This window comes from Tasmannia lanceolata, unplaced genomic scaffold, assembly GCF_043159265.1.
Source record: "Tasmannia lanceolata isolate RefF3 unplaced genomic scaffold, GAP_Taslan_0.1 ptg000002l, whole genome shotgun sequence".
Lineage (NCBI taxonomy): Eukaryota > Viridiplantae > Streptophyta > Magnoliopsida > Canellales > Winteraceae > Tasmannia > Tasmannia lanceolata.
In genome coordinates this window covers 41,041,798-41,058,605 of record NW_027518679.1, presented here as the reverse complement: position 1 = coordinate 41,058,605, position 16,808 = coordinate 41,041,798, and positions in this window count along the sequence as shown.

The window sequence follows — 16,808 nt, the reverse complement described above, 5'->3', positions numbered from 1 at the left end:
TGAGCAATGGAATTTGAAATGGCAAGAATGCCCTTGTTGACAGCTGGTAGATCAGTCAACCGATGAGATCCGGGTCAACCCAAAAGCTACGGGTAAGTCTCCGTAGTAAGACCAGAGAGAACAGCACTTTCCTCATATATTTATTTAGGGCAACGATAATTTCGCACCCCCTCTAGGATATTTCACACCACTCTACGTTAAAAAGGGTTACAGGGGTGCGAATTATCCTTAGTGGGTGCGAATTTATCATCGCCCTTTATTTAAAATGACAAAAAATGCCTCTTACTTTAGGACCTATACCACCCCAAACATTTCTTTATTTCAATGCAATTTACATTTCTTGTTTTCTTTACTTTTTTCTTAGAAGGAAAATTACATTTCCAATGTCTATACATTTCCAGCAAACTTTACTTTTATTTCATGTTTCCCATATCCAGTCATTGGCCAGAGTACACCTATCACAGTCATCTAAGCTTTCACACTCCCTTTGTTAACATGGTTGCCCCACGATTGTACTCTAGAGAAGGCCCTGTAATTCCCTGATTTGGATAAGTGACTAAACCGGCAGCCGATTAACCTCGATTGTAAGTGATCACGCGATTGGAATGGTGCTTTGGTTTAAAATTGACCGAACACATAGAACCACAACTGGTTCTGACATGCCCCCACTCATGCACCATTGGTCAGAGATATGGGATGAACCAAATCTCGAAAACACCTTCTGTGGAAAGACCAGGCGAACCCTAGTATATAGGCAACCTCTACAAGTATGCCTTAGAAGAACATTATCATCACCCAAACAAACGCTCTAAGAGGTCGTTGTAGGAGAATAGAACAAACTTCTTGAGGAATCGTTGAACTATGAGCTTAAACCCGCACCTATCAATGATGCACATACATCATCATCGAAAAGCTTTGCGATAGTTAAAGGAAAATATTCATACGAGATCCCAAAACATGGTAATTTATAGTGATCAGTTAATTGAGGTTGATGTTGATGGCGTCTGAATCTGGGTCTGCGATCGTGCGGTCGGTAGAGGGCCTTCCATGGGGTCTGCAATCACAAACAAAGGGGGTCAGGAGGTCCGGGGTGGGTCCCGGACGACCACTTCGACACCCAAGTCAGATCCTTCGACCAATCAGTATAAAGGACAGCGAGAAGAGGAAGGGGTTCAATCAGGTTTACCAGGACCAAGGCGCGGGTTCTTTTCTGGGTGTGCAGATGAGTGGGTCGGAGGGGACTAGCAGGGAGAGTAGGATGAAGTTCCTAGTCTCCTCTGTTGTTGCCTCGCCTCTTTTTCCGGTTGTTATGCGGGAGCTGAGAAAATGATGTCTTTCAAAAAATGTGGATCCCTCTCTTCTTCCCTACGCTTCCCTTTTAAAGGGAGGCGTGCGGACCTTATCATCATTATGGAGAGAAAACCTTCCTTTGCAGGATTGGGGTGTTCCCCTGCTCCGCCGGCGCGCGTGGCTTTGCCGGATATTTCCTTCCATAACTTGTGATGATGAGGCTTGGACGGCGAGAGAGCGACATGCGTCATGATCGTATGGTCTTGCCATTTCCCAACGCCTTTCCTTATGATGGTTAGGCTTTATTGGTGCATGGACGACACGTGGTGAGATCTGAGAGCAACGCCGTATTTATGTCCCATCATAACACCCCCTTACTCCTTTGGTCAATTGAATGGGCCAAGGGAGTAACGTTTTGGTCGGGCGACGTCATGGTGAGGGCATTTATGGGAGCTCCGGCGTACGAGGAGGCGTGCCGTTTTATCCGGCGGCCATCCCCGGGAAGTGGTAGCGTCATTATGTGGGTCGCCTTGTTTCGAGACACGAGGTTTTCCTCCTTGAGCTTAAAAAAGGAAGATTACCCCGGTGCTCTGTTGAGTGGCTTCTCTCTCCCTCTTTTTTTGAGGTAGGCGTTTCTCCGTGCCCTTTTTCAACAACATGTCCGGTTCCCCTTCGCGAGTTAGGGGCAAGGCCTGTCTTTCCTAGGAATCGTCGAGTGACCCTGACTTGTCTTCTGATCCGAAGGAGGACCTTGGGGTTCGTCAGAAGAGGGCCAGGAGAGACTCGAGCCCTTCCTCGGGCTTTCCCCCTTTCGCCTTTCCTCTTTGCCTAGGGAAGACAAGTCGTCTCGGTCCCGTGTCGCTAGGAAGTGGTCTTTTTTCTCCCGAGCCTATCACCAGGGGATGGAACTGCGTGGCCGTGTTTCGAAGATGGGTAACGAGATCGAGGATTTGAAGCGGGAGAATGGGGCTTTGCAGAAAAAGGTTCACTTCCTCAATGAGCAGCTGCTGGAATATGAGGTGGTGTGGACCCCGATCCGAGGACGGTGAGGGAACGAGTCCCTAACATCCTCTGGATCTCCACAACGTGAAGGAGAGCTCTACCAAGGAACTCTCAAAACTGTTGTCACCCTCACAGCATAGCATGAGTGGCCATATAAAAAGAAAGAGATACATCCTCATCCGGAGCCAGGGCTCGAAACCAAGATATATCTAAAAATAACTCAGAGTCGCCATCCATGGATGCGCCATGGAACCAAAACAAATGCTCTGTTTGCAATGGAAAACCAGAGATACTAAAGGTCCGTGCCTGGATACGAATGGAGAAGGTCCGAAGAGCACCCCCAATTCGCCCGAGTGCGAACACTTGGTCTCTTATGCCATTTATTATTAACCTCGAAGAGTTTTGGGCAAAAATCATGTGAAATGGGAACAATCCTCAGGAGTCGTCTATCTAAGCATGCATTTTCTGAGAATAAAAATAATAAGCACACAAAAAATAAATGAGAGAGGTGTCACCTAAATATTGTTAGGTTATGAGTGACATGCCTAATATGTGTCTAAGTTCTGGTGGACGAATACATACATGCTACAGCTAAAGGTATAAGGTCTGCGCACGAAAGTAAGAAAACATAGCAAAACACACAACATAACAAAACAACAAATTCTAAGACTCTAAACGATTTAGCCCGAGTCCTCGGATGGTCTGATATTCATCCAAAGAAGCCTACGTATCCCCGCCTCCACGTGAATCAAGGCAACGTAGTTCTTCGCGCCTATTCTAAGCTATGATGCCTAAGACACCTAGACCTATATCTTAGACTCGATCTAAAAGACCGGACTAGCTATTAAAACTTCTTGAACGATTATTTAAATTCCAATAAATTGTAGATTTTAGGACACCCTATATGCCCTAACTAAATGCAGATTAGCCCTAAGCTAATGCAGATGGTCCCTACAACCTATGTGTAACTAGGCTGTATTTCCTAAGAAAAACAAAGGGTTGACTAATGCATCATATTCTAGTCATCAGTCGGCGATGTGGATCGCCAACTGACCGGACGGAGGCGCTCCTATAACTCTAGGACAAACCCCTAACTCTAAAACAAGCACACAACAAACAGACAACAAATCAAAACAAAACCTCAACTCTAAAACTCTCTATCTAAGACAAAGTCCTAACTCTAGAGGAAGATTTTTGGTATTTTTAAAAGGGTTAAATGATTTATTTACAAAGTTTGGATGGACCTGAGATAAGTATCTCAAGCTGCACTACGTACCTCTTAGAAGAGGATCAAGCCAACGTAGTTCGAAACGAACTCTCATAACTAAAACTTAACCGGTTTTAATGCTTTTCAAATGTTTTTGATATTTTTTAAAGTTTTCAAATGTTTTTGGATTTTAAAGCTTTTCCAATGCTCTGGACTTTTAAATGCTTTCAATCTTAAAGGGAACACGCAAGTAATACCACAAACTAGGGCAAAGCCCTAAATCTAAAGGGGAAACCCCGGACAAGCAACTAGCGTCTCAAATAGACGAACCACAACATGTAAAGAAGTGCCCCAAGAACAGAGAAAATAATCTAAGATTCCAAGCAGGGAAGGCTCTATATGACTGAGTTAGTCTCTAATGGAAAAACTCATAACTAATAACACTAGGGAGAGAATACAACTGAGTCAGAGACTCTCTAATAACACTACCAAGTCAAAGACTCGCTCTAAAAGAGGAGGCCACTCTAACATGAGGCTAGGTAAGCCTCCTAAAGGAAAAACTCTCTATATGAGACAAAGCTTGTCTCTGAGATACAAATGACGTAAACATCTGATGAGACTGGGCAAGTCTCCTATATAAATATGAGGGGTATGCTACTTGGACTGAACAAGTCCCCTAAGGATGGGCTTGGGCTAGCGCCTTCATCGCCCCTTGCAATGAGGGAAGGATAACTAAAGAAAAATTTCTAGAGACTAAGCAAGTCCTCCTAATGAAAGGGAAGATGGGGAAATGCTACTGCTCCTATGTAATAATATTACACGGAGATAATAATGCTCTCTAACTACACCTTTAAACTAAGCTCATCCTTGGTCACTAGTCATAAAAAAAATACATAAAAAAAAAACTACCAGGGACCATTAAAAGAATATAGATTTATCTACACGGTGGCATAAACTCATTTTCAACTAAACAATCACGCTAAATCTGAAATCCCCAAACTAGATTACATAAATTCATAAGAAACAAAAATGGCTTAAAGATATGAACTCTAAAGGCACAGGAAGGCTATACATATCAAAATAGCACGATGGCTGTCACTATCAAAAGGAGTTTGAAATGCCCATACACATACATTTCACATATTCACCTACACACAAGCACACATAGCCACACACACATATTTATAAATATATGTACACATATATAATAGCATCAGTGTCAAATCACATAATCAATCCATATGAACATACATGGAGTTATGACCTAATTAAACAGGGAACCTGATTTGACCTTTATACTTTTACATCTCTCATATAAAGGGGGAGGAAATGACAATTATTCCAAAGATATACTATATGTCAATAGATGCCATGATAGGGAATACCATGTGGAAACCTTGAACAAATATTCTTTGAATCTCATCAGCTAAATACATTCAAATATAATGATGTTGATGTTATAATTACAAGAAAACTCATGAAAAGTACTTTTTCACATGCCATAGCATGATTACTGTTATACCCTACTTATTCCTAAAAATCCAGTTTGGTCTCTTTATTTTATTTTGTAAAAAAATAAAAAAATAAATATATAAATAATTGTTCACACTTTAGTAACTGAGGCTATCATTTGAACACTTCAATGTTGATATTGAACACGAGATGCTAGTATTTTGCATTCACATTTTCCAGTAACATCAAGTCTTGACATCAACACTCACAACCATGGCATTATTCCACTTGTCAAAACCTGATAGTATAAGGAAAACAATGTTGGTACTACCTTTATTTCTCATCAAGCAAGTAACAGAAACAAACCGTGCTAATGAAAATGGTTATGCTTGATTTTTAATAAGAGACTATTGATATTGGCACAGGGTGTCATTCCAACATGTTATCAACACACAACTTGTATGCAATAAACCATTTCAGAGTTCAATATTTGCCTTGGGGCCCTAGCTATTTTATCTATACACAATTTGCACATCAAGTGTTATTTACACATACTAAAGAAAACATGAATCAAAATAATAAAAGCTTTCGTTCTAATAATCAGACAGGGATCAATTCATGTTATACTGACAAATTTTCAGAACAACTATGATTTCTGTGTGTAAAAAACGCAGAATATGATAGAAAACACATTTAAATGGTTATCACCATTCTCATTGAAAATCAAGACAGAAGAGCAGGAGGGCAAACCAAATTATGGAATTTAGAAGGGATGAGCCACTCTTAACCTTTACAATTAAATTTCAAAAGAAAAGGAAAAAAAAAAGAAAATAAATAAATAAAATAAAAATGCCAACCGATTAAGCACCCTCGACCATCCTTAATGACCACATCAAAATTACAGACCTACACCATTCTAACCAAAATGATTCACATATTATCTTTAAAGAGAGGGGAAAGAGATTACCTGGGTCTTGGATTAAATAAATTGGCTCCAGACCTCAAATCACGACGTTACCCTTGGGGGTCGGATCTGCTCTTTCTCCTCAAATAGAAATTGGAAGCTTTTAATTGATTTCCTCCTCCTTGTTCTCAACTCTCTCAATTTCTCTTTATCTCTTCTTCAATCTCTCTCTGTTTCTAACAAAAAGGGTTTCGAAATGGGTTTGATGGTGTGGCTGGCCGGAGTTAATGGGGTTTTGGCCGGAGATGGGTGGAGGCAATGGTGGCTGAAATCAAAGGAAATGGTGGAAATAATGGTGAAATGGGTTTGGGGTAATGGATTTTGCAGAGAAATGGGAATGGGGTGGTGGTGGTGGCCGGAGATGGTGGTGGTGGCTAGAGGTGGGTTTGGATATTAGGAAAAATGGGTATGGATGTGGTTGAGGTGGTGGGATAGAGGTGGAAGGTAGCAGAAAATGGGAGATGGTGGTGGAGCTCGGGTTCTGGTGGCTACCAGAGATGAGGAATGGCCGGGGAGATGACAACTCCTTCTCCTTCTCTCTCTCTGCAAGTTTCTCTTCCCTTCTCTCTGCTATGGCCGGAGCCACCGGAGGAAGTAGAGAAAAAAGAAGAAGAAGATGGTTGTGGTGGTGGGATAGGGGTGGAGATGGTGCGGCTGAGGTGGAGCCGGAGGGGAGAAGATGGTGGGGCCGGAGGAGATGACCGGAGTTTAGGGTTTCAATGGAGCTTTGAGATGGGTTTTGGGTTTTAGAGGTGGCGTCTCTAATGGGTTTTGGTGGGATTCCGGTGGTGGCGATCGGAGCAAATGAATAGATGAAGGTTGAAGTCGAGGGTGGTGATGGTGGGATGAAGAAGAAGAAGGTGGCGGTTGGTGGTCGGATCTCCGATTGGAGGTGGGAGAAGGTGGGTTTGGCAGAAGCCAAAAAAAAAGAAAAGAAAAAGACGGTGGTGGTTGGTGGTCTTTAGAGAATTATGGGTTGAAACAGAGGGTAAAAACGGTGGAGATGGAATGGGTTTTAGTGGGGGATTTATTGGGGAAGTGGGAATGGGAAAAGGCTGAGAATGGAGGTGGCCGGCCGGAGTTAATGGGGTATTGGCCAGAGTATGGTGGTGGTGGTTTAGATGGAGGTAGAGGGATGGGGGTTGCCGGATTTGAAGGGGAATGGGAATGGGGTGGTGGTGGTGGAATTGATCGGTGGGTGGATGGGTCCGGCTTTGGTGGTCGGAAACGGCCGGAGGTTTGGGGAAGAAGAAGAAGATGGGGAAGGGATTCGGCCGGAGATGGTCGAAGATCGTGGTGGTTGGGAGAAGAAAAGGAAGAAGATGAAGAAAAGAGTGGTGTTGGCTCCCTCTCCCTTTCTCTGCGATTTCTCCTCTCCCTCTCTCTACAATCTCTTTTTTCTTTTTCTCCTTTTTTAAAACCCTAATCGGTTGGGGTTTTATTAGGTGAAACTACCAAAAATTCGACCCCCCCCCTTTTCCTCTGAGACAACCACCTTCAGCGCATTTTTAATACCTTTTGACACACGGGGGGGGGGGGGGGGGGGGCGCCCAAGAAGAAAATGAGAAATGATATATTTGATACCCCCAAACCTTCCAGGACAGCCCCCTTGGCAAATTTAGGTCAACTATTATTCTATATGGGGCGGCCCAAGTAGAAAACAGGGAGAAAAAAATTATAAAAAATATCTTCTTTTGAAAAATGATCTCAACCATCCAAATCACCTTTTTATTCAATGGTGAGGATTTGGAGCTCTCTAACCACCTAGGAAGCTTCCAGGAAGCTTCTTAAGATTCTCCCATAACTAATTCTGTTGCACACTACTCCGCATACCCCCTGTTTCTCCTTGGACAACCCATTACGAAAAATTTGAACTGGTTTTCTAGATTCATGCGCACCCCCGCTTCTGGCTGAATCGCCACCCTTATTCCTACACTACACTACTCTACAAATGCCGTTCGTTTGCTAGGCAAACCGCGACGGATTCCGATAAAAATTTATGGGGACCTAAATAAGACCCTAAACTATTCTAGAATCAAATTTGGGACACTAAAACACTAGTTTGAGAGAGTTTTCATCCTACCGACGCTTATTAGGGTTCGGTCAAAATGGGGTGTCTACAGGTGGACCCCCTGTTGGAGAGCTCTTGGGAAGAGGAGGGGAACCCTTCGGGAGAGGGATCTTCTTCCGATTAGTTTCTGGCCTTTCTTTTTTTTCTGTGTGTTTTGTTTTCTTCCCCTTTCCTATCGGGGATTTTGGGGCCCGCGTGCTCTGCGCTTTGTTTCTTATTCCCTCTCCTTTTTGTAGGCATGTGGGCCAGGAGGATGTGAATGGACGATCTTCATGAGTTTGTGCCGTGTCTCTTTGTGTTGCTTTTTTTTTTTCATCTGTTTGGCATGAATTATCTTTGTCGCGAGGAATTTGTGGTGTTTTGTTCGAACCTGTGCGGGATTCCAAACCCTTTTCTAGCGCGTTTAGTTTCCTTCGCCTGTTGTGTTTGTGCGTCGTGGTCTCGTGCCGGGGCTCCAGGCCTGGGCGTGCGTTTTTCCTCTAGTGGGATTGAGGTCAGACCTCTCTGCTTGGTTTCCCACCTTTGGATCCTTCCCTTTCGTTAGGTGGGGAGGAGTTGGGAGTGATTTGTGATGATGAGGCCTGGACGGCGAGGAAGTGACACGTGTCGAATTTGTACGGTCTTGCCGTTTCCCATCACCTTTCTTTATAAAGGTTGTATGGGTGCATGGGCAACACGTGGTGAGAGCTGAGAGCAGCGCCGTTTTTATGTCTCATCATAACACTACCTTTGGTCCATTGAATGGCCCAAGGGAGCAGGCTTGTTTACCTGGTTAAGGAATATCGTGACGAAGGCATTTATGGGAGCTTTGGGGTACGAGAGGACGTGCTGTTTTGTCCGGCGGTTCCTTCCCGAGGAATTGTGGTGCCATCACGCAGTGCCGGCTGGTCATCCAGTAGGAAACGGACACGCGTAGGGCAAGTTGCTTCATTTTCCTACCCAAGGGTCTCCCATAGGGTTTATAAGGGGTGAGTTCTTCTGCTTTTTATGCAGATTGCCTTCTCGTTCCTCTATTCATCTTCGCTTTCTTTTGGCCTTTCTTCGGGCTCGTCAGAGATGTCGTCGTCTTTCCAGGGTCTCTCTATAAGTGGCGAGGGGGGAGTTGCTATCGAGGGGAGTCCTCCCAGTAGTCCCGAGATAAACTCTGACGGGTTGGAGCCTCGGCAAGCGATTCCTGAGAGGAACCCGCCTCAAGGGCTTTCCCCGCGCTCTCATCCTTCTCCCCTTTACGAGAGGGAGTCCCATGAAGCTTTTGTTCATCGACACCGCTCGTTCTTCTCTCATGTCCATCGTAGGGAAATGGAGGTCTGTAGCCGGATGATCGACATGGATCGAGAGATAGCGGCCTTGCGCGCGGAGAATGATCTGTTGAGGAACCGGGTGAGGTGGTTAAATGACCAGACTCGATTTGCTGAGGGTTCATGTTGGGGGAGCTCTTCGGAGGGAGAGCATAGTGATAAGGAGCTCTCTGACGCGAAAAATTCTTTCAGTGGCTAGTCGCTTTAAGCTGGAGCGAGTGGGTTGAGGGGGACTTTGGAGGGGCTCTTTCCCTTTTTCCTTTATTTTTTTTATTTTTATTTGGGGGCCTTGGGGGCCCGGGCCTGCGTGCCCTTTTTTTGTCTTCACCCTCCTCCCCCCCTTTTTGTAGGCCCGTGGGCTAGAAGGAAATAGTTATGAATTGCTCTCCCTTTTTGGTATTTACGACTTGTGCTTTATGCTTCATTTCCCTTTGCATAGTAGCCGAAATATTTCGAGAGGAGCGGTAGAAGCAAGGCTGTGCTTGGTATTTTCCTTCTGGTGGTTTTGTATGCCGGACCCTTGTGATGGGTCCCGAGCCTTTTCCAACCGTACGTGGTATCTCGCATCTTGTGGAATTGTATGCCGGGTCCTTGTGATAGGTCCCGAGCCTTTCCCGACCGTACATGGTATTTTCCATCTTGTGGAATCGTATGTCGGGCCCTTGTGATGGGTCCCGAGCCTTTCCCGACCGTACGTGGTGTTTTCCATTTGGAACCTTCCTTCCCCTTAGGTGGGGAGAATTGAGGGATGGCTTGCTGGGGAAGTCATCTAGCGGTAGGGGTAGCAACGTCTTTTCAGTCGGGGGCATGGCGCTTCGATTTTTGGCAGTTCCCTTGAATTTCCCAATCGGCGCCACGTGTGCGCGTCCCATCTGATTAGAGGGAAAGGGAGATCGAGCTACGCGTGTTGAAACCCTAGCTCTTTTTAAAGCCTTTTTGCGGATTTCATTCTTTGTCTTATTTCTTCGTCTTCCTCGGGTGAAGCGGGCTTTCTTCTGCAACAATTTTTCTACGTGTTGCTCTTCACCAACTTCCTTCTGGTTTTTCCTCGTTTGTCTGCCCTGGTGAGTTCTGTGTTTTTTATTTCGTCCGACATTCATTATTTTACGATGTCTGTCGCAACCGGTTCGCGGAGTCCGTCTTCCGAGTCAATAGAAGTAGTGGAGAGGGCTCAGCCAAGGAAAAGGAGGCGGTTGGTAAAGGGCGGGGGCGGCGACTCTCGAGATGTGGAGTTGGAGGATAGCTCCGGGGCTTCTAGATCGTCGTTGGGGGCCGCTCCATTGGATCTTCTGCTCGAGTCTCTTCCGCTCGTGAGGCAGAGATTAGGGACATTCGGTCTGGTGCCGTTATCCGTCCTGGTCGGGTGGCGTGTTATAGGAGTACTTTGGAAGAGGGGGCGGCGGAGGAGATTAGGAGGGAGTTTCATATTCCCGATGATTATGGGATAAGGGTTCCTTCCTCTGCGGAGGGGGTGTGTGAGGGTATCACGGAGGAAGAGGTGGCTTTCTATGTGGAGGCTTTTCGGGCGGGGATTAGGTTTCCGCTCTTGGGTATTATAGTAGAGGCCCTCGAGTTTTACCGAGTGGCCCCCTCCCAGCTGTCTCCTAATAGTTAGCGTACTCTCTTGGCCTTTGTGGCCAAGGCGGGTCTTCATAAGATTCAGCCTACCCTCCCTCTGCTCCGGGGTTGTGTTGCCCTTAGCCCGTTGGTGAAGGGGGAGGAGGACAGCTGGTTGTATCTGACCGAGCGTCCTCAGGTGAAAATTGCGGCGAACTTGCCTTCTTCCATTAAGAAGTGGAAGGAGGAGTATGTGTTCATTATTCCTCCGTCGGACGCTGGTTTGGGCTTTCCTCGTTCTTGGAGGCGCTCCGTTGAGTGGCGAAGGAAGTCTCTCCCTGACGAGTCCGACTGTAGTAAGTTTGACTTGGGGAAGCTCGCCTCTGGGGAGGCTATTGATGTTTCCGAGTTTAGATGGGAGAGGGGTTTGAAGAGGCTCGGGTTGCTCGGAGCTATGGAGAGGAGGGCCCGCCGTACGGGCGAGGAAATGGGGGAGAGTTCCGCCAGTCACCGCGGTGAGCTTTTTTTTCCTGGGTTTGTCCATATGCGCCTTGAGCATATATTTTTTGTTGTTGTTTTCCTTTGCTCTGAGTGGTTGTTGTTCTTCTGTTTTTGGCAGCAGGTATGTGTAGACACCCCATTTTGACCGGACCCAAGTTCGTGTTGCTGATGCGAAACCTCGCCAAACCAGTGAGTTAGGGTCTCAAATTGCACCCTAAGCTAGGTTAGAGTCCCCTTTAGGTCCCTGTAGAATTTCGTTGGAATCCGATATCGTTTGATCAGCAAACGGATTGAATCAGTGTCGTAGTTTAAATTTGTAAGGGAGCTGTTTTATCCTGAGAGGGGGTGTATTTGTAAAAAAATATTGGTTTTTTTTATCTTCTCCTAATAAGACAAAGCGGCGGAGGTGCGATTATTGAATCGCGCGCCTCATCAAAAATAGTGGTGCCATTATCAGCAGCCTCTTTTTTTTATATATAAAAAAAAAAATCAGAAAAACAAAGAAAACACTGTTCATTCTCGTTTTGAAAACGCAGAGAACAGAGAGAGAGAAAGAGAGAAAGGGAAAAACCAGATCTAGCTCCGGCAAGCTTCCGGCCGAGCTCCGATCTTCTTCAAATCTGGCTTTCCCATCTTTATACTCGCTAGATCTGCCTATTCTACCTCGTTCTTCTTCATCTTCTCCAATAGTCCATGACGGAATCCGGCAATTAAACCCTATCTCCGATCATCCTTCTTTTCCGATCATTTTCCGGGGAAGTGGATCTGAGATCTGAGATCTCAGATCTGAGGAGAGAAAAGAGAGGATCATTGTGAGGAGCTGAGACAGGGAATCGAGATAGTTATTTCAAATTTTTTCCGGCAATCATCCAAGAGTTGAAAAAGAAGAAAAGAGGTGCTGTCATTTAAGGTGAAGGTATGGAATGAGATGAATGGGATTATTTCGATTTCTCTTAAAACCTTTTTAATTTGGACACTAATTTGCATGAATTATAGAATAATTTCATATTTGCCTGTCTCTATGCGAAATTTGTTTAGATCTGTTGATAATTTTTCTTGATTTTTTTTAGATCCGATCTATCTAAAACCTTAACTACTCTTTTCATTTTATTTTTTTCCGGTCATGTTTCCGGTCAATTTCTGGACGAAAATTGCCAAGTTTCGTTGATCTCTCTATAAATCTTGGAAAACCCTAGATTTACCTTGTTTAAGCCCTAACTAGATTAGAAACCCCAAGTTCATTCGAAGTGCCAGATTTAACCTTTCTCTGCTAAATTTTATGTTTTGATTTCATTTTCTATGCTAATTTCTGGAGATCTGTTGGAATTCATCTTTTGATTTTATAGTTATTGGCACATAGAAAGGGGGGGGGTTTGGTCTGAATGTGTATTTGGATCAAGTTTATGCAAGGTTTTCCTTATAAAATTCATGATAAACTCTTCTGTGGCCTGTAGCATTCAATGTTTTCCTTGGATTCTCATCATATTCGAATCTTGGGGTTCATAAATTTTAGCATAATATTCTGCATTTTTCTAGCTTGTTGAATATGTGTGAGTTGTCTGAATGTTCAAATATCAGTCAATCTAACTGTCATCTGGGAATCCTTTCCCTGTGCTGAAACTGGTAGTTGAAATTTGAAGTAATATCTTTTCTAATATCGGTATCCCATCCCTCACTTGTTTCGTTTGGAAGAATTGTTGGTCTCAGTCTCACCCTTCCATTTATTTCGTGGTGAAAGTCAAAATAGTGTCAATTACTTCATCTTCAGTTTCTGTTTGTGGGATGAATTTTCTTTAAATCATGATGGTCATACATAAGCAAATAAGGATTATCCTTTGATTTTATCTTCATAGAATGGATGTCAACCTGAATCATGTTTTCTCCTTCATATATATATATATATATATATATATATTTTATGGTAAATTGAGGGAATAATTTTAGAATGGCAATAATCTCTTGATAATTTATTTTTATTATATATATAATAACTACAGATAAAATGTTTTGGTGCAAACACTGTAGAGTTAATGACACCATTAGTTCAGCTCTTATTTTGGCACAACTTTTGTCCACGAGTCCGCCCCCTGTTTTGCCTAAAATCACCCCCTGTTGCGCACAGTTTAACCTAGGAGTCAACATACATATATTGCATTGGTTTAATATGCTTCTTTGAGTCATTGATTCACTCCAAATTTGATTCATTTCTTTGGTCAGAGGGTGACAGTATTCTTTAGAAAATTATGAAAATGGTGATAATCATATCTTTCATAATCAGAAATGGTTTAAGATAGTGTTGATTGAAATGAAATATCATTGCATGCATTTGTATAATCTATTAATTTTTTTATTTTATTTTATTCTTCTCTTGTACTAGACTTTGAGTTAGGTTCTGAAGATGAATTGACTGCCCAGGTGAGACTATTTTGAAAGCTTATTTTACTTAGGCTACCCAGCGGCTGGTCTGGGCTAATTAATTTTATTTTAAATAAATTGTTTAATAGGAAGGAGGAAATCAGATGACTACTCTATTCGATATTATCGACATGAGTACTGTCTGATTTCAAGGCGGTTTGTAGGAATATTATATGTGTATTGAAATCAGATGATTACTTTGGCATCATCTGATTTCGCTGAGTCCCCGTATTGGGGTTTGTGGTTGGCTTTGAAGTGTTTGAGTGTTTGATATTGTTTTTACTTCATTAGGCTACATGCTATGATTGCTATTATTACAGGTTGTGTACTCTTTAGTTGTAAATCTTTCTTTGCTTAGTACTTGATTTGTTTATATAAGGATTGAATGGAAATTTGAGATTGCCTAGTAGCGCTTTTCTGCTCTCTTGGTGGACTGTCCAAGTCTTTTAGACACCTTTAGATAGATCCTTTCCTTCGTTTAGAGGACCATTGTGGTCTCATTAGTAAGGTCCTTCGTAAGGAGACGCGCTTCGTCTCGTTAGGCAGCTCCCATCGAGGAGCAAGCCTCGTTGCTTAGAGCCCGCCTTTTCCCATTGGAGGCATATAATGCCTCATTTAGGGAGCATCCTTGGTTTGTCTCTTTTTTTTTTGAGCTAAAAGACATGTTATGTCTTATTTGTCCCCTTTTTTTAGAGTATGAGAAAGTCTCTGAATCGTTTATTTTTTTTTAGTGGCGGTATTAGAGAGTCTTTGACTCATTCTTCCTTTAAGTGTAGTATTAGAGAGCCTTTGGCTCACTCGTCCTTTAGGTAGCGCTGTTAGGGAGTCTTTGATTCATTCATCCTTTAGATGGTGTTATTAGAGTGCGCCGTTTGGTTTTGGAAGAACACCCTACTCGGCTTGGCTTCATACCCCTACCCTTATGGGTATTGGGTTGCACATTTGTTGCACCCTGATGGCTAGGTAGCTGTCCGGCCCGGTTGGGTGTTTTTACCTTTGCCAAATATGCACAAGGTCTCTTATTCCTTTTGCTTGTAAGTTTCTCCTTAGTCGATAGTCCATTCGCATAGGAGTCGGCTTTGATTAGAGAGTCTTTGACTCATTCATCCTTTAGATGGTGTTATTAGAGTGCGCCGTTTGGTTTTGGAAGAACACCCTACTCGGCTTGGCTTCATACCCCTACCCTTATGGGTATTGGGTTGCACATTTGTTGCACCCTGAGGGCTAGGTAGCTGTCCGGCCTGGCTGGATGTTTTTACCTTTGCCAAATATGCACAAGGTCTCTTATTCTTTTTTGCTTGTGAGTCTCTCCTTATTCGGTAGTCCTTTCGCATAGGAGTCAGCCCTTGATTAGAGAGTCTTTGACTCATTCGCCTTTTAGGTGGTGTTATTAGGAGAGTCTTTGACTCATTTGTCTTTAATGTAGTGTTATTAGAGGGTCTTTGACTCAATTATCTCTTTCGTAGTTTTTCTAGAGAGTCTTCGACTCATTTGTTCTTTCAGTTGGATTTATTAGAGAATCTTTGACTCGCCTTTCCTTTTGCAGTATCTTTAGAGAGTTTTTGACTCTTTTATCCTCTAGTTGCTTTTATTAGAGAGTCTTCGACTCGGTTGCTTCCTTTGTGTTGTTATTAGTGGAGTCTTTGACTCGTGTTTCATTCTCTTTCAGGTGAGTCTTTGACTCATTCGTCTTTGACGCTTTCATCTCTTAGTTGGTGTTATTAGGGAGTCTTTGACTCATTTGTTCTTGTTAGGGAGTCTTTAACTCATTTGTCTTCTTTGGAGAGCTGTGCTCGCTTGTGATCTTAGATCATTCCTTCGCCTTGGGCGTTAGTTTACTCGGTTTAGGGGTTTCCCCTGTGGGCTCTAGGGTTTGGCCCTAGGGTTTTGCTTTGTGTATTCCCTTAGGTCTTTGACCAAAAGGGTAGAAAACTCTTTAAATTTCAAAAACATTGGAAAAAGTTTTAAAATCCAAAAGCATTGAATATTTTAAAAATTCAAAAACATTAAAAATTTAAAACATCAAAAACATCTGAAAAAACCTTAAAAAGCCTAAAGTGTTGAGTGTTTTAAAATTAGTAATTAGAGAGTTCGTTTCGAACTACGTTGGCTTGATCCTCTTCCACGAGGTACGTAGTGCAGCTTGGGATTTATATCCCAAGTCCAGCCAAACTTTTGTAGATAGCATTTTAAATCTTTTCGAATAAGCAACTTTTAAAACCTTCATTTTCAAAAGATCTTCCTCTAGAGTTAGGAGTTTCTCCTAGATAGAGAGTTTTAGAGTTAGGTTGTGTCTTTTGATAGGTTGTTTGTTTGTTTGTTTGTTGTGTGATTGTTTTAGAGTTAGGGGTTTGTCCTAGAGTTATAGGAGCGCCTCCGTCCGGTCAGTTGGCGATTCACATCGCCGACTGATGACTAGAGTAGGATACGCTAGTCCACCCTTGGTTTTCCTTAGGAAATACAGTCTAGTTACACATAGGTTGTAGGAATCACCTGCATTAGCCTAGGGCTAATCTGCATTTAGTTAGGGCATATAGGGTGTCCTAAAATCCATAATTCACTGGAATTTAAATAATCGTACAATAAACTTTAATAATTGGTCCGGTCTTTTAGATCGAGTCTAGGATAGAGGTCTAGGTGTCTTAGGCATCCTAGCTTAGAATAGGTGCGAAGAACTACGTTGCCTTGATTCTCGTGGAGGCGGGGATACGTAGGCTTCTTTGGATGAATACCAGACCATCCGAGGACTCGGGCTAATAATTTAGAGTCTTAGGATTTATTATGTTGTTATTATATGTTTTGATGTGTTTTCTTACTTTCTCGTACTGATCCTATACCTTTTGCTGTGGCTTGCATGTGTTTGCACATCAAAACTTAGACACCCTTTAGGTTTGTCACTCATAACCTAGTTGTGCTTAGGTGGCACATTTTTCATTTTATTTTATGTGTTTATTATCTTTATCTTCAGGAAATGCATGCTTAGGTAGACGATTCTTGAGGATTGTTCCCATTTCAGATGATTTTTATCCAAACTTCTTTGGAGTTAATAAT